Source organism: Berghia stephanieae, chromosome 4, assembly GCF_034508935.2.
Source record: "Berghia stephanieae isolate SIO BIC M18660-M18661 chromosome 4, UCSD_Bste_1.3, whole genome shotgun sequence".
Classification (NCBI taxonomy): domain Eukaryota; kingdom Metazoa; phylum Mollusca; class Gastropoda; order Nudibranchia; family Aeolidiidae; genus Berghia; species Berghia stephanieae.
Genome location: NC_088363.1, coordinates 69,617,189 through 69,636,722, shown reverse-complemented (window position 1 = coordinate 69,636,722; position 19,534 = coordinate 69,617,189). Strand labels below are relative to the sequence as shown.

Here is a 19,534-nt window from a genome sequence, read left to right as displayed (position 1 = left end):
AATGTTATAACTTTTTTCTACAGAGACATAGCTGTTTACGACCAGGTACTCATTATACACCTGAGGACGGTGAGAGGATGTGAGTGCAGAGCTTTTTCGAAAGACTTAATTTTCCGCCGCAAGAGCGGGACTCCAACCTGGGACCTACAGGTCCTAAGGTGAGTGTTATAAATACCTTAAGACCACAAAATCTCTCTACCACTATGACAACAACAACACCAACTACTACTACTACTACTACTACTACTACTACTACTACTACTACTACTACTACTACTACTACTACTACTACTACTACTACTCTACTACTACTACTACTACTACTATACTATACTACTACTACTACTACTACTACTACTACTATACTACTACTACTACTACTACTACTACTACTATACTACTACTACTACTACTACTACTACTACTACTACTACTAAAACTACTACTACTACTACTACTACTACTATACTACTACTACTATACTACTAATACTACTACTACTACTACTACTACAACTACTACTACTACTACTACTACTACTACTACTTCTACTACTACTACTATTGCTACTACTTTTACTACTGCAACTACTAATACTACCTCTTCTACAACAACTACTACTACAACTACTACTACATGCCACCTCTTACTGCACAACTACAGCTACGACTACTATTACTACTACTAACTACTACTACTATACTACTACTACTACTACTACTACTACTACTACTTCTTCTCTACGACTACTCTTCTACTATACTACTACTACTACTACTACTACTACTACTACTACTATACTACTACTACTACTACTACTACTACTACACTACTACTACTACTACTACTACTACTACAACTACTACTACTACTACTACTACTACTACTACTACTACTACTACTACTACTACTACTATTGCTACTACTTTTACTACTGCAACTACTAATACTACCTCTTCTACAACAACTACTACTACAACTACTACTACTGCCACCTCTACTGGCACAACTACAGCTACGACTACTATTACTACTACTACTACTACTACTACTACTACTACTACTACTACTACTACTACTACTACTACTACTACTACTACTACTGCTACTACTACTACTACTACTGCTACTGGTACAACTACTGCTACGACTATACTACTACTAATACTATTACTACCACCACCACCACCACCACCACCACCACTACTACTACTACTACTACTACTACTACTACTACTACTACTACTACTACTACTACTACTACTACCTACGTTTACTTATTAGTCAGTTTGATAACCCGAATTGTTATGGGCCCCTTGTTGTAATGGCAATACTCTCACACCAAACCAAACTATAGTTCATTACAAAATGTTAAATCAAGCCCATATTTCCGTTCGGTTATCAGACCAGGTAACTTGTCCACGCTGACCACAACCATTCTGTTTACATGCATCGTTTCGAAACAAAGAAAAAGAGATAATCTATCAACACTTGAATTATGACATTGACCGACTTTGAAAAACCATTTGAAATGATTATATACGCGGGTCTCCAACCTTTGTTGCTATTGAGTTTAATGAATTTCGATGTAAAAACATTTTTTACCATTTGAATCGAGGAAAACTGAGTGTGCCATGAATATTTTATACACCTCAGGCGTTTCGAATGGCAATATATATATATATATATATATATATATATATATATATATATATATATATATATATATAGACTTGCAAAGAGACACTCATTCTGAAAGGGTTTATATTTTGACCAATTTTCAGTTATGTTAGTTACAGTTACATGAGAGCCAGATGCTTCAATAGGGAAAAACGGATTAATAAAACCGGTTCTAATCTCATTGGAAGTGTAAAGCCACTCTTTCGGAGGACTTGATACATACCTTGTGTGAATTGATCTTCTGTTTTGAGAGTAACTTCTTATTTTTTAAACTAAATATATGCTGGTCGTCAATACATATCATTCACCCTCGATCTCTTTCGTCCCGTAATCATAAGAATTTGTTCTTATAATAGTTATGCCATGTTATGATTCAACATGTAACCTATTCATTATCAGGCCTCCGAAGGACTGGTTACATTCATATTTCCAAGGATTTTGGAACAGGAAGATGTCACTCACGACTTTTCTGCCCTATCATTTGTGCGTCTTTGTGGTCTTTTGAGCTTTTGAGCTTTTTATATAGGGCGATATCCACTAAATGTGCTCAAAGCGCTTTACAAGGGGTCCCTGGCCAACAGCGACATTTAACATTTAGGACGAGACATGACGCCTGTTAGGCGATGTAACAATTTTTTTCGGACAGAGACAACGCTGTAAACGGCCAGATACTCATTTTACACTTAGTACGGTGAGAGAATGTGAGTAAAGAGTCTTTTCCAAGGACTCAACTACGCGCCGAGCGAGGATCGAACCCAGGACCTTCCGATCCGAAAGCGAGTGTCATACCACTAGACCGCATAGCCGCACTATGTAATATGTCGGTCTCCTTGGACCTATATATACTTGGTTCGAGTCCTCAATGTAGGCGGCGTAAAGTTATTTACATTCTCTCACAGTACTCAGGTGTAAAATGAGAACCTTGCCGGTGACGGCTTTGTTTGCCTCAAAAAAATATAATATAACATTGTTTTTCAACCAGACGCAGGAAGGAGAGAGAGAGAGAGAGAGAGAGAGAGAGAGAGAGAGAGAGAAAGAAAGAAAGAAAGAAAGAGAGAGAGAGAAAGAGAGAGAGAGAGAGAGAGAGAGAGAGAGAGAGAGAGAGAGAGAGAGAGAGAGAGAGAGAGAGAGAGAGAGAGAGAGAGAGAGAAAGAGAACAATGCCGTACATGATGAAGGACAGTTGAAAATTCATTACTATCGATCCCCGCTGTGAGCCCAAACACCTCCCTAGAGGTGTGACTGTTCAAACATGGCGCATCACACAAGGAATCATAGCATGTATCAATATGAAGCTATCTATGCGTTGCCCCTCCCTCGGCTAAAATGCTATAATTATAAAAAAGAATTGCGTTTGCTTTGCGCAGATTGATTTTCATATGATTATTTTTCTTTTGTGACTATTTATAGTCACTTGTAGTCATATATAGACGAGCAACTCACCTTTATCCAAATAGAATTCAATAGTCTGATGTCACGTCCGTCCAGCAACGAGCAGCTTGGTTCTAAACAAAGAAATCGGTACTTTTTATTCTTCATGCTGGCTAGAACTTTTTCACATGTCATTTGATCAGAATGTATAAAATTCAAAACATGATCAGATTTATAATGTTTTCTCCTCTTGATACACTTTTATGCTCGATGGAGAAGGCGTCCGCCATTGTTCCGATAGTTTAGAACCAGTTACTTAGTTACTATGCGTCATTACGAGGGAAGTGACGTCACAACTGTTGAAGCCTATTCCATAGTGATTAGAGCATTTTAGAAAAAAATAGAGTCAAGGGTAACGAACAGTTCAGCTTGAAAACTGACCCCCCCCCCAAAAAAAAAAACAAAAACAAAAAACAAATCAAAAACAAAACCCCACCAAACAATAGGGGAATCTTTCTGTATATCCAGCTTCTCTAACAGATCCATCAATTTAAATTCCTTAGCGCGATTCTCCGCTTCTTAATATTTTTTTGTCTCATCGCATTTCTATGGCTTGTTACAAAAATCACATCTTGGTTATCAATATAAATAGTTGATGATCCTTAAAACCTATCCTAAATAACAGTAAGCATTTGAACTCGATGTATAAAAAAAATGTCTGCTAATTCAAATTATGAGGATACGATAATATAACTTTTAGGTTAATAGAATTCTTTTAATACTATTCCCAGTTGACCTGACTTTAAAGATAGCTATTGTATATATAAAAAAAGAAAGAAGAAATAGTGTAATTATATTTATATCTCTCAGTTAATCCCCTCAGGAAGGTACCGTGGCCAAGCAAAATTCAATGTGAATATTATATGTGACACACCGACTCAAAGTGGTATTATCTCGGGGCGAACTAGGTGATGGAAATTGAATTTAAAGTCACGAAAATTTATCTTGGGTTTAAATGCTATCCATGTTGTAGATAATTTCTGCCTTTCACGTCAACAGCCATAATGGGCAGTAAATAAGTATTATAGAGAATTGCTGCCTTTCACGTCAACAGCCATAACGAGCAGTAAGAAAGTATTATAGAGAATTGCTGCCTTTCACGTCAACAGCCATAATGAGCAGTAAGTAAATATTATAGAGAATTGCTGCCTTTCACGTCAACAGCCATAATGGGCAGTAAGTAAGTGTTATAGAGGAATGCTGCCTTTCACGTCAACAGCCATAAAGGGCAGTAAGTAAGTATTATAGAGAATTGCTGCCTTACACGAACAGTAATAATGGGCAGTAAGTAAGTATTATAGAGAATTACTGCCTTTCACGTCAACAGCAATAATGGACAGCAATTGGGTTTTGTCGAGAATTACAGCCTTACATGCCAACATCAATAATGATCAGTAAGTAAGTATTGTAGAGAATTGCTGCTTTGCACGCCAACAACAAAAATAAACAGTAAATAAGTATTGTAGGGAACTGGTGCCTTACACGCCAACCGCAATAATGGACAGTGTAAGTATTGTAGAGAATATATACTATTTCTTGTATTGCAAAAATTGCAAAATTCGTATTACTTATCAATTCGATTCTAAATTCGCATTTAAGGCCCCAACCTGTCTCGATATAATACCGCTTTCAGACGACTGGTCACATATTATCGAGCGTTCCTCTCTCTAGCGCAAATTTGATGCTAGCCCGTCGCATGCATCAATACTCTCCACTAAAAAATCCCCAAAACACCGTGATTCGTTTTAATGATAATAATGACCTTTACTCATTCTCTTTAATGTTATTTTTTTTTCGATTTTGAATTACTCAACAACAAATATTAGCCAGGGATAAGATATCAAACAATTAGGCAAGCCCTAGCTGCCATCTTAAGGATAAAGACCGTATGTTTACTTGGAATAAGAAGCCACCTACCTACGGTCTTTTTCATTAAGACGGCAGATAGGGTCCCGATACCTCAGTTGGTAGAGCATCTGCTTCACACGCAAAGCGACCGAAATCGATCTCGGGTGCAGGCTGACCTTCCTGTCCACCCAGTGAGTGGTTGAATAGCTGGGTCTGTTTAGATCTGACGTAAAGCATTTTGCGATAGACTAACGTCGTATCCAAAAGTTAAGTGGTGTAGAAGAAGAAGAAGAAGAAGAAGAAGAAGAAGAAGAAGAAGAAGAAGAAGAAGAAGAAGAAGAAGAAGAAGAAGATGATGAAGAAGAAGAGAAGATGATGATGATGATGATGAGAGAGAAGAAGAAGAAAAAGAAGAAGAAGAAGAAGAAGAAGAAGAAGAAGAAGAAGAAGAAGAAGAAGAAGAAGAAGAAGAAGAAGAAGAAGAAGAAGAAGGATGAGGAGGTGGAGGAGAAGTAGGAGGAGGAGGAGAAGTAGAGGAACAAGAAAAAGAAGAAGAAGAAGAAAAAGAAGAAGAAGAAGAAGAAGAAGAAGAAGAAGAAGGAAATATCTTCAAGGGCAGGATTCACATGAGTTGTATAAGTTGTTCAGAACGTAAGCACATTACAGGGGCACTCATAGGATTGGGCAGAAAATGTCGTGAGATAAATTAACAATGCTATGAGAATGATATTGGGATCAACAGTGCTATTTTTCCCTGTGAAAGATTTAGAAAATTATTAATATTATTATTATTATAGGCCTCCCGCTGAACACCGCTATTTCTCTGGTCTGTCATGTCCGTTTAATCGAGAGTACCGTTCGCTGGTATCACAGTAAATGTGCCCAGCAATCATTGGTATGGAGGGATGAGGGAGGAGGGAGGGGGGGGGGGGGGGGGGGGGGGGGGGGGGAGGAGGAAAGAAAAAATAATAGAGACGCGAAGAAGACGCCGTGAAAATCCAGATTTTCACTGCCAATTTGTGTCATGTTGCACTGTCGCGTTCCTCGTGAGCCGTGAAAGACAAACTGTGCGTGAGTTAGCAAATAGACTCAAATAGTGTTGGCGATCGTGTGTATCATTGTCTCTTTGAAGGAAGGAGTGAGTGGAGAGAGAGAGAGAGAGAGAGAGAGAGAGAGAGAGAGAGAGAGAGAGAGAGAGAGAGAGAGAGAGAGAGGTGTCAATAGTCCTTGACGGTACGAGTATTAGTAAGTGACATTATGTTTGCGGTGTCAGTGCAGTGAGTGAATTTTAACTTATGGCACGATTCTATATTATGCTGTTACATGGCTTGATTGCGCTAACTCGTCTTTGAAATACACGTTTGTCTTGTGCTTTAATGTTTTCATTAGCCATTGGTACACCGGGTCAGAATCTAATGTGTAACATTATTTTTCCTTGTGCCAATTTAGAAAATAAATAATAAAATTGAAAAATAATTTGAGCTTATTAAATTTTCATTCCCAAATGGTTACCGTTAAAATTATTTTAAATACTTAAAAAGCAAGGTTGTGCCTTTATTTTGATTTCTTTCACGGACAACAATGTTTATGAAATTGTGATTGTAAACAGTTATAAGGACATTAATTGATATTTCAATCGACTCAGAATCCAATCGGATATTTTTCTACATTTTAAATGCTTTGAGCATTTTATACTTCAAGGAGGTATATATATATAAATTATTGGACTCTGCCCGGGAAGGAAAACATCAGGTAAGAATGATATGGCTTTTATTTTTTATTCAATTGATTTAATAAAAGGATATGCATCGGAGAAGTGCTAGATTAAAACAATAGAAATATCGCAGTGTCAGGAGCCAATGGCTGGACAGCTAAGTGGCTATTGCGTGCTCCCCGACCTCCCCCTCCTTCCCCTCCCTTTCTCTCCCTCCTCTCCCCCGACCTCCCCCCCCCCCTTCTCTCTCTCTCTCAGATAGCCTGTGTGTCCATGTATCAATTGGATACAGGATTTGGCAACATGACACCATGATAAGATAGTATGCGCTTGGCTAAGATGCTCACAACATTGCCACCCGGAAGTATACCGCACCAACACACAAAACTATGAGTACCATGAAATTTTGTAATCTGGTTCACACCGTTTAGTGATAATTACTCATAAACGTGAATGGCAAAAATCAATAACAAAGACCTGAGTGACGTCATCTTCGTTCTATCCATAGATAGTGTGCGCTTGGCTAAGAAGCTCACAACATTGCCATCCGGAAGTATAACGAACAAACACACAAAACTATGTATAACCGTAAACGTTTATAGTCTGGTTAAAAGTTTAGTGAGAATTACTCATAAACGCAAATGACAAAAAAAAAAAAAAAATAAAAAAAAACAAAAAAACAACACCAACAAAGACTGGAATGACGTCAATTTCATTCTACCTATATTGTCTTCTCTATTTTCAAATATCACTTCTCACCATCTATCTCTCATTATTGAAATTAGTGACCGCTTCACATTTTTTTTCTAATATATAATTATTCTTAAATTGCACCGCTGCGGTGCAATTTCTTCTCAGGGCTGTTCCTGTGGTGCTGGATTATCCACATGCCTTCCTCTTTGCTATTTTCCCCCATCCGACAATATACCATTACTCTAGACTGAAAATTTTTAATTGGTCTTCACTTGAGCCCTGTCAGGAGTCTTTTGTTGGTGGGGAGACATTCAGATGACATCTTGGTGAGAGAAAAGTTTTTTTTTTTAGCTTTTGAATAAAATGAACATAGTGTGCATGTATTTTTCACTTCTAGATATGTAGGTGTAAAATCTGCTTGGTCGGATTCTGTATCAGTGAGTAGGTGAAACTTTAGGGTGATCTCAAACTAGTCACACGGATGGATTGCTATTTGATATATTCCTGTGCTCTTTTTAAATTAGCCGATGGTCTTCTTATATTTATGCTATCTTTTTCATTTTGAAAAAAGGGATTAAACACACACGGGAGAGTCAATTAATCTTATATTCCACTCTCATTATGTTTTTTTTTATTTTTACGATTACATGCTTTGACATAAAAGTTCAACATTCCGAGAGAGAGAGAGAGAGAGAGAGAGAGAGAGAGAGAGAGAGAGAGAGAGAGAGAGAGAGAGAGAGAGAGAGAGATTTTGAGGGAAGAGGAAAAACGTAGAGAGGGAGAGACGATGCAAGGTTAAAGTGACAGAATTCAGAAAAGATACAGATGGTATGCGCTTGGCTAAGAAGCTCACAACATTGCCATCCGGAAGTATAACGAATCAACACACAAAGCTATGTGTAACCTTGAACATTTATAGTCTGGTTAATACAGTTTAGTGAGAATTAATTGGCAGAAAACAATAACAAAGACCCGAGTGACGTCAACTTCGTTCTCCCTCCCTCCCTCCCTCTCTCTCTCTCTCTCTCTCTCTCTCTCTCTCTCTCGCTCTCTCTCTCTCTCATTAATTATTAATTTTTATAATCAAAATGTTTAAACATTAATCTTAAAATGATGATGATGACGATGATGATCATTATTATTATTATTATTATTATTATTATTATTATTATTATTATTATTAATTCATTTTCGATTTGATGTAGATTATTGTAAACGTTTGAATTTTACCATTTATTGATCACTATATATATATATATATATATATATATATGTATATATAATATGTATTTTCAAGATTTAGCATAAAATAAGTGAAGTCGTAGCTGTCATTCCCATAGTAGCTGTCACCCCCAAAAAATAATATGCCGAATGTATGTTGTCAAAGCGTCCAACAGAAAGTAGACAGCTTGATATTATTTCAATCCGTTAACTGCCGTACTGTGGAAAACACAGATTAAAAAATTGGACTTAAAACTGGTTCTTCAAATATCGATCGATTTAAATGATCCTCATATTGGCAAAGCCTCTCAAACCTGGGATTTGCCAAGATGAGCGTCATTTAAATCTATTGATATTTGAAGGACGAGTTTTAAGGCCAAAATTCTAAATACGTGTTTTCTACAGTAAGGTAAATAACTGGTAAATCTAGCGGAGAGTGGTCTGCGTTATTGATCTTTGAGTGAGTGTTAGGAGATTAAAAAACTATGTTGTAATGGTTAGAGGAACGTACTTGGGTGAGTGGATGGCACTATTGTAAGTCCCCCTCTCTGTTGTAATGGTTAGAGGAACGTACTTGGGTGAGTGGATGGCACTATTGTAAGTCCCCCTCTATGTTGTAATGGTTAAAGGAACGTACTTTAGTGAGTGGATGGCACTATTGTAAGTCCCCCTCTATGTTGTAATGGTTAGAGGAACGTGCTTGGGTGAGTGGATGGCACTATTGTAAGTCCCCCTCTATGTTGTAATGGATAGAGGAACGTACTTGGGTGAGTGGATGGCACTATTGTAAGTCCCCCTCTATGTTGTAATGGTTAGAGGAACGTACTTTGGTGAGTGGATGGTACTATTGTAAGTCCCCCTCTAACTGTGTTGTACTTATTAGAGGAATGCACTTGGGTGAATGGATGGCACTATTGTAATTCCCCCTCTGTCTTTGGATTGAAAGTTTGTCCTTTGGATTACCAATGAGATCTTTGACTTTTACAGCCTACGTCTGTCTTTATAATATTTTGATTTAGAATTGAAGGACATTAAAACGGATCTACAGATTTTTTTAATGCGTCGAATTAATGAAAGTGGTAAATGAATGAATATTAAAAATTGTTTACCACTTCCTAAAGTGTAATTATTTTTCTTCACTTGCGTAAATCGAACTTATTTCGGTAATTTCATTTACTTTTTTTACGAACCAAAATTCAACTGCTATTTGATTTTAACTTTAACTGATTTGCCGTAGTGTACTCGAATAAATTTCCAGCTTCATGACAAATAAACAAGGACTCGTCTGTATTTTCACATCCACGTTCACAATAGTATCACATAGCATATCATTATCTTCCTCATATAACCCGACTGATCATGGTATTAACCATTGTATGAAGCTAAGAGACTTCAACTATATTAACCAGTTAGTTTACTGCCGTACTCTGGGAAAATATGTATTTAAAAATTTGACCCGATAACTCGTCCTTCAACTATGATCATGCCTGTAACTCCAGTTTTCGGGTTCGGAAATTACATCTGTCCGGGCTATTTAAGCCTCTCAGCCGAGCTGCTTCGTCTTCGTCCTGCTTTTCTGTTAGGATTTGCTTCCTTAGCCTTTGGTCAACTAAGACCTACCAACAAGGCATTAGGACATTAGGGATATTTTCTTTCAGGGTTTCCATACCTTAGACAATTGTATTCCAATACTTACGAGCTCCATCTGCCCGAGTTTGAAATCAGCGTTGTCTCTCTCCTAGATCGACTGCCTTCCAAGGCTCGCGAGCTCAATCTACCTCGGATTTGCTCTTTACCCATAGCTGAGAGGCTGATGCATGGGCACTAGGGCGTGTTCTACATGACGGTGGGCCCACATGCCGCTTGTTAAGGGGACCAGACTCTCCCCCTTTTGCCAGTTATATCGCCGAGTACCCGGTCCCTGAGTGAAGTTTAGCCTAGTCTTGGCCGGAGCTTACAGTAGTTACCAGGAGATGGTTTGACCACACGGGTGATAGCCTCGAAACCACTTCACCAACATGAATTTTGTGTCAGACTGTGAATCAAAGAGGCTCGAATCCCAAATATCGGTTTGATTTAAATGATCCTTATCTTGGCAAAAACTCTCAAACCTGGGATTTAAGTCCCAGGTTTAAGAGTTTTTGCCAAGATAAGGGTCATTTAAATTGATCGATATTTGACGGACGAGTTTTCTGGCCAAATTTCTTAAATGCATGTTTTTCCAGAGTGCGGCAGTTAACTGGTTAAATCGGTATTTTCGTGACATTTATGCTGCCATGAATAGCCTGTCATTACTTTTGAAAAATTCAGATAACAATGGATGAGGTCAATGACCATAAGAGGGCATTAATAAGTAAAGCTGGTTCTAACTCTTGTGTCCATCTTTGTCTGTCATTCTAGCCTTGAGTAAGACATTTTACATACAATGCCCAGTTCGACTCGGATGTGACTGAGTTCATAGCTATGGATATTAGAAAAGAGAAAATGCAACATCTAACGAGGTCGCATGCACTAGATAAAGTGGTAGAGAAAAACAAAAAATCAAGCGATGTACTGAAAGACGTAATAACATATTTTATAAATGTGAATGATAACGATGATAACGATAAATAAAGGTCATGATGATGATGGTGATGATGATGATTATGATGATGATGATGATGATGTTGAAGATGATGATGATGCTTTTACTAGCTCATCAAAGAAACTGGGCTAATAATAGCATCTTGCGTATTCCATCGAAGAGATAAAACACATCCACGAATAGTAAACCTCTTTTCGTTAAATCGTTTCTATTAAGTTTTGGCCCCTTTTCGTAAACGTTACTACTTGCTGGATGATTTAAAAGTTGACTTGTTTACTTGCATGACGTCTCTATGAATAGATGAGAGGAGAAAGCAAATGCTTGGACAAGATAGCTTATAAATCTCCTTTCTTGTGGCCAAATCGATAAGAATGATACTCAAAAAAAAATTAAGAGAACATCAAAGTTTATTGGTCCCCACTAGAGTGGGCGCTCATTTGTATTTTTTTCAAACCGTCAACTGTGACACAATGAACTATTATCACATCTCCATTGAAAGAACCATGCAAAAAAATCTTAGGAATCTTCAAAATGTTGAAGTTACAGACAAACAGGGAAAAAGAAGGAGAAAACTGGATCTTATCTTGAGTGGATCCTAGAATGAATTTTCGAATCCAAAGAATTTCCTAACACAAATATAACTTCGTAAAATATGCTAATTAAAATCCATTCCAGTGATCTAATTAAAAACAAACACTATGAAGATAAGTCAGTCTTTACTGACATAATATATGAAGAAGAATATTTCCAAGGAAGATAAAATAAACTTGAGAATTTATATAATGCAATATCCACTAAACGTGCATCAAATTAGTTCCAGATAGAAAACTCCTCTCAAAGTTCTTCTCTCAATGTACGAATAATATAGCGATTAAATTAAATTCAGATTAAGAAGTAGTACATCAGAATCCTAAAGCCCAGGGAGTCAAAGTTTATCCCGGCTTCTATCGAGTTCAGCGGACAAAATCAATTGCTTGTTACCCTTTGGATAGGATGCTAGGATATCGCAAAGTATTTTGCCATACATAACAGACCCAGCCACCTAATCAATTCTGGTAGGACAAGGGTATCAGAAAAAAAAAAATCTCAATCTCGACTTCATTCAGAATCCTTCCCTGTGAAGGTTGTACTCTACCAAATAAGCAACCAGGACCCCCGCAAGTTCATATGTCACGTTCTAATGTATTGGTGATCATCGCCCACTTCATTGAGCGATCATTTTTCTGAATCGGATCAATCATCCTTTGATTCTTATCGAGGGAGATGTCTATCAGTCTCTGTCAGTTAATCCCTTTATTTCTCTCTCTCCTGGGACTCGCAATCCTCGTTCTAAAACGGAAAAAGCTGATAGAATTATTTATAAGACGTGCTTATTGATAAATCAAACTGTTCTTGGCTTTATAATGGATGTATTTTGCAATAGTGAGTTGTTTTAAGAAAACGACAATGGTAATGATTATGATGATGATGATAATAATATAACAATGGTAATAATAATAATAATAATAATAATAATAATAATAATAATAATAATAATAATAATAATAATAATAATAATAATAATAATAAAAACAATGATAAATAATAACAGCATATTTGTATAGCGCTCTTTATCGAGACTTCAGTGAGTTTCACACCATAAACCGTCAAAATCTTGATTGTGGTGTCTACATGATTAAAATTCATTAGTTGACACCCAAAAGATGATTTTGAAATAGGGACATTTGAGATTTTTCTACTGGGGTTATTGACCTTAAAGGGATTTTGGAATTAACTTTCAGTACTCAAACAAACATTGTGCATAATCTAATTAAAAATATTTTGACATTTTTATAAGCACGCTATTTCTTTCCTGCAACAAACTAGAAATAAAGAGACAGCAAATTGATGGGATCCAGAAAATGTTTATAGGATTAATATTTTGGTAAATCTTTTCATTTAGTGTCTTTTCTTTACCGTTCTGTTTTAGTTTTATCACTAAGCGGACTTAAACAGTTCATACAGTATGATGTTTAACTGAGTATTTTGCATGTGACAGGACCAATAAAAATATCAAGAAACGGAAATATGCAAAAATTTCTCGTAACAGATGCTAAGTTATCAATTGTCACGTTATACGCATACATTTTACATAATCTAATTCATAACATATGCTCCGGAAACGAAAACATCCAGATCCAAAATAAATTTCCCCCCAAAAGAGGAACGGTGTTTAATATTTTATATTCGTATGTAAATTTATTCTGTGTATAAAACGGTTTTTAAAAAAATAGCATTATACGTCTTCAAACTTTGCAATAGACAAATAATATCTTCCCATCCAAAGGGATAAACTCCAGCTCCATGGGCTTAGTGATTTGGAAGGATTGCTTTCAAACTTTCAAGTCTTCAAACACACTATGTGTTACAAATTCGATTAGATAGTCAGATTTAAGAGATAGATCGTGCATGTGCGGCTATGTGGTCTTGTGGTATGACACTCGCTTTCGGATCGGAAGGTCCTGGGATTGAGCCTCGCTCGGCACATAGTTCAGTCCTTGGAAAAGGCTCTTTACTCACATTCTCTCACCGTATTTAGGTGTAAAATGAGTACCTGGCCGTCAACAGCGTTGTCTCTGTCCGAAAAAATTATAATATCGCCTTACAGGCGTCATGTCTTGTTCTAAAATGTTAAATGTTGCTGTTGGCCAGGGACCCCTTGTAAAGCGCTTTGAGCACGTTTAGTGGATATTGCGCTATATAAAAGCTCATTTAAAAAAATGTAACATGGCAATTGTTTATTATCTATTGCCTTTACCACCCCCTTTGATTTCCCTTGCGTGCTGGTGTAGTTTTTATAGCAGGCATTGCATCGTGCCTTTGTTTAGATAGAGAATTTGTGACGATTCGTCTCAAAACGGTATCACGTCCGTGTGAACCGGATGCTTATTGTTGAATTCTCAACTAAATCATTGAGGAGATGAAGTCTTAGTTCTTAAACTTCAAAAGTGTTAAATTTCCGACTCTTTCTCAGATTTAATATTAACACAAATTTCTTCATTCAGTTCTTTACGACATATTACCTACCTCATTAACATGGCGAGCACATTTATTTGCAATTTTTTCAGGTAGCCTACCTTTTGTTTCTACGTGCATCAAAACCAATACATCATCATCATAATCATCATCATCATCATCATCATCATCATCATCATCATCATCATCATCATCATCATCATCATCTTCCTCATCATCATCATCATCATCATCATCATCATGATCATCACTACCACCCCCCACCACCACCATCATCATCATCATTATCATTATCATCACCTTCATCATCAACACCGCCAACAAAAAAACCCCACAAAAAACCTCCCAACAACAACGACATCATAACCCTGGAATAATCGCAGTTTTTTTTTGGTTTGATTCCAGTCTTCCCTTCCTCTATGCCTGTCACGTAATCGACAATGAAAAAGAGTATTGCTAATTATCCACTATATAGCTTGTTTATCCTCCTTTTTAAATGGTGTTATTTCCCATTAACACCGACACAAGTTAACTGTCGCACTCTGGAAAATCAATACTAAGCTGATAGAAGTTGTGGACTGTAAAAAGAAATAAACAAAATGCCAAACACGGAACGTTTCGGTACGTAAGTACATTACTGAAAAAACCGGATTGACGGGAGAGAAAGTCCCAGGTTAGAGAGCTTTTGCAAAGATAAGGGCAATTTAAAACGATCGAAATTTGAAGAAGGACGAGTTTTATGGCCAAATGTTTACATTCGAGTTTTTTTTATCTAGAAGACCTCAATTAACCCTCTCCTTACCAACTATAGGAAAATCGTCACATTCGTTACGATACAACCAACATTTTTCTTAATCAAATTTCTTTTGTACATAATAAAATTTAAGGAAAATGAACAGTGTGTTGTAAAGCATATTTTGCTAATGAAATAATGTATCGCAAGAACTTAATTCTATTGTGTTTGAGTGATAAAAAATATATATTTGTGTTAGTTGGATGTGAAGTTTTGGGGATAATCCTGAAAATGTCTGGTAAGGAGAGAGTTAAGTGGTTAAAGATCAATATATTCTGACAGTCTGTTCATTGTCCATGCCTAATACACAATGTATTAGATGTCATGGCATTGATGATTGATGGCAATTTGCAATCTCGCAATATAAATAACACAGCACTGATAACAATCAAGGTTACTCGCTCTAATCGTGAATAATTGTCAACACATCATTGTTAATATCTGGAAGATGATGATGATGATGATGATGATTATTGTTGTTGTTGTTGTTATTATTATTATTATTATTATTATTATTATTATTATTATTATTATTATTATTATTATTATTATTATTATTATTACTATTATTATCATTATTATTATTATTATATATTATTATTATTATTATTATTATTATTATATTATTATTATTATATATTATTATTATTATTATTATTATTATTATTATTTATTATTATTATTATTATTATTATTATTATTATTATTATTATTATTATTATTATTATTATTATTATTTATTAATTATTATTATTATTATTATTATTATTATTATTATTATTATTATTATTATTATTATTATTAATTATTATTATTATTATTATTATTATTATTATTATTATTATTATTATTTTTATATATTTTATTATTATATATTATTATTTTATTATTTATTATATATTATTATTATTATTATTATATATTATTAGTAGTAGTAGTAGTAGTAGTAATAGTAGTAGTAGTAGTAGTAGGAGGAGGAGGAGGAGGAGGAGGAGGAGGAGAAGGAGAAGGAGGAGGAGAAGGAGAAGGAGGATGACTTGTAGGAGGATCAGAATGGGAGTTGTTATAGCATAGAGCCTATAAATTATTGTAAGATATATTGTTTAATTGTGCAATTATTCATAAATTATGAGAGAAATAGATAGATAGATAGATAGATAGATAGATAGATAGATAGATAGATAGATAGATAGATAGATAGATAGATAGAGAGAGAGTGAGAGAGAGAGAGTGAGTGAAAGAAAGAAAGAAAGATAGATAGATAAATATATATAAATTATAAAAACAAAAACCACGAAATAATAGTGCTCAACGTTTTAATATAAGGAGCCATTTTATGAAATATTTCAAGTATAATTATGATCAACTTCTACAATATTGTTTCGAGCATTCGCTCTCATCATGAAAACTTCATAATGCGAGCGAATGCTCAAAACAATATTGTAGAAGTTGTTCATAATTATTACAAAGACATATATGCATATATATATATATATATATATATATATATATATATATATGTAGAGAGAGAGAGAGAGAGAGAGAGAGAGAGAGAGAGAGAGAGAAGAGAGAAAGAGAGATAGATAGATTGAGAGTGAGAATTGTGTGTTTGTGTGTGTGTGTGTGTGTGTGTGTGTATGTGTATGTGTATTGTTTGTTGATGTGAATGCATGTTTTTATTTGAGATAAAAATCTTAAACGATGTACCTAATTAAGACGGGGAATAAAATAAAATTAACTTGAAAAACTCATCTCCCAAAAAATCGGAATCGCCTACTCCCCCAATACTTGTCGACATAATGTTTTAGACAGAAAGAGATCTAAATAAATCTCGCCCTAAAGATAATTATGTCGATACAAAGACAAAATGTGACAAAAGTACGAACATGTGCCTTATAGAAAGTTATAGACAGATGAAAGGGTGTGGAGATGAGAAGATAGAACGATGACAATAGATTTCATTTCAATTATTTCCAGTTTTAGTATCCATCCAGATTATAAGATTCTTCAACGCCTAGTTGGAAATTTCGAACGAGTTCCCAAAGCTGCGACGCGAGCTTGGGAGCACGCAATGGGAACAAGTTCAAAACTCCCAAACGCCCGAGCCCAAGAACATTATTTGTACACCCTCCTATGACCTTATTGAAAAAAACAACAACTTGCAGAACTAGCTGATATATATATATATATATATATATATATATATATATATATATATATATATATATATGGATGTCCTGTATTTCAAACAGTGCTCTATAAATTAAATTAACAATTCAGAGCATATTAAAATGACGAATATATATATATATATATATATATATATATATATATATATATATATATATATATATGTGTGTGTGTGTGTGTGTGTGTGTGTGTGTGTGTCAGTTTTGTTTATGGCTGAAAAACATAAGCCTTGAACTCGAAACCTTATATTTTTTCGTATTTTTATTGAAGCCGTTTAGTAAAGTTCTCAACAGTTCCGACCTACAAAATAAATAGAAGTAAATGTTTTCATCCAACAAATTCTGAAGTGTGATGACAAGATTCAGTAACTCACTTTTAGCCAAACTGATTGTATTCTAATTTATCGATAGATCAAAATGACATCAAACTTGTCAATAAGTCTTAAATTTGACACTTCTTAGGTTTAAGGATTTTTACACCTGAGTACGGTGAGAGAATGTGAGTAAAGAGTCTTTTCCAACTATGCTCCGAGCGAGGCTCGAACCCAGGACCTTCCAATTCGAAAGCGAGTGTCATACAACTAGACCACATAGCCGCACGTGTAAACGCTGAATAATAATTACATTATCTGTAAATTGAGAAAATTTGTCGCATTCTTTTCTGTATTCGTCCTTAGTCCAGTATTGCCAATGTGGTCTTCCGCTGTGTCAATAGCCCTTGTACGTGAAGGTTCAGGGTGCGGGTCCCGGCCTGAGCAATGCCTAGTTGAGTAACTGAAAATGGCTCTTTACAAACAACGCCAGCCGTATTCAGATGTAAATAAGTACTTGGTCGTTAAAAGCGTTGTCTCTGCCAGAAAAAATTGAAATATCGCCCAATAGGCGTCATATCTCGTCCGGTATAAATGTTGCCCTTGGCTATGGACCCCTTGTATAGTGCTTTAATAATTTTAGCGGGTATTGCGCTTTATAAATGCTCTAATGCCATACTCTGGAAGAAACATATTTTGAAGGACGAGTTTTCTGGCCAAAATTTGAAAAACATGTTGTTTTTTATTAGAGTAAGGCAGAATGTTTAATTTAATCTCATCTCACGAGGCGTGAGTTATTCGTAATTGTAGAAATTGTGTGTTAGTGTGAATTGACCTTATCTGGTTTAATGGAATGTTTTTCGAAAACAACACGAAATTGAAGGTTGGTGACGGGACGCCCCTTATCAGGTTAGTCATTTATTTGGATTCAAATGGTCTTTGTCGTTGGGGATTGTTGTTTGCACGCTTGGTGAAGTCAAGACTGCAAAATGGTAATGCACTACAGCAAGGCATTATCAATAGTACTTTCTTTATTTCATGAATTTATAATCAGTTCAAACATGGACCAGTTTGAAATTGATAACCAAAGACTCCAAAGTATAAATCTTTTCGAAAATGCAATCTGTAGGAAGTTCTATAACTTAAAATATGAATTGGATGAGTATGTTTTTAATGAATATGTTTTTCATTGCTTTTGATGTAAATGATGACCATAGTTATGATCATATCTGGGATTTATTAAAACCTGAACCGTTCTCTCTTTTTCGCGGGGCATTTAAAAATCCGCTGACCGAAGCAACCCTAATTATGAAATATGTTATTTTGTGTTAATATATTTGTGACCCAAATCCTCAAAACGGTCTAACGCCGAGGTTAATTTGGTTGTTGAAAATGAAATTTATGGTCAATGATATGAGACTTGGATTAAGTTTAATAGTTTTACTGACTATAAAAGCTATGGTTTCTTAAATGCAAAATAGAAATTAAAAAATAAGATAAATTATATTATAGTTGACAATGTCATCCTTCAATTCAATTTTCGGGACCTCGATCATCTGGACTCAGTCCTGATTTCAGTCGTTTGGTCACATTAAGTATAACTCAAATTAAATTCAAGTTTGATTCAGTGCATCTTTTCAAGGTCAAATCTTTTTGCTTAGAATTGTTCAGAATAGTTTGGTCAATCAAGAAATTAACAGGTAACTATACAAAACTCCACCTTGTACAGATTGTGTGCGCTTGACAAAGAAACTCACAACATTGCCATCCGGAAATGTAAACGGAACAACACACACAACTACGTGTAACCTTGGATGTTTTTAGTCTGGTTAATAGAATTTAGTGAAAATTACTGTTAAAAGTGGATGGCAAAAAAAAAATAAAAATAACAAAGACCAGAGTGACTTCAACGTTCTCTCTATACTCAGATGTAATATAATACGAGTTCCTACGAGCTGTTAGCAGCATTATCTATGTCCGAAAAAAAATGTCTTATCGCCTAACAGACGTCATGTCTTGGCTAGACATGGTCCCCGCTTTGAGCACATTTAGTGGA

At 35.4% G+C, this 19,534-nt stretch overlaps 1 protein-coding gene across 5 annotated transcripts in view; it reads left to right on the top strand.

The window, feature by feature from the left end:
• Positions 1 to 19,534, top strand: part of LOC144971125 (rap1 GTPase-activating protein 1-like) — a 401,598-nt gene that overhangs the window by 37,065 nt on the left and 344,999 nt on the right. For 2 of the 5 annotated variants that reach the window (XR_013645071.1, XM_078911553.1), the window contains exon 1: positions 6,227 to 6,710. The exons of 2 other annotated variants lie outside the window; for them this stretch is intronic. The gene's annotated coding sequence lies outside the window, so the exon portion shown is untranslated. Of the gene's footprint in view, positions 1 to 6,226; positions 6,711 to 19,534 lie in introns of those variants that run through there. One more of the 5 variants, XM_078911550.1, reaches the window with a different exon arrangement.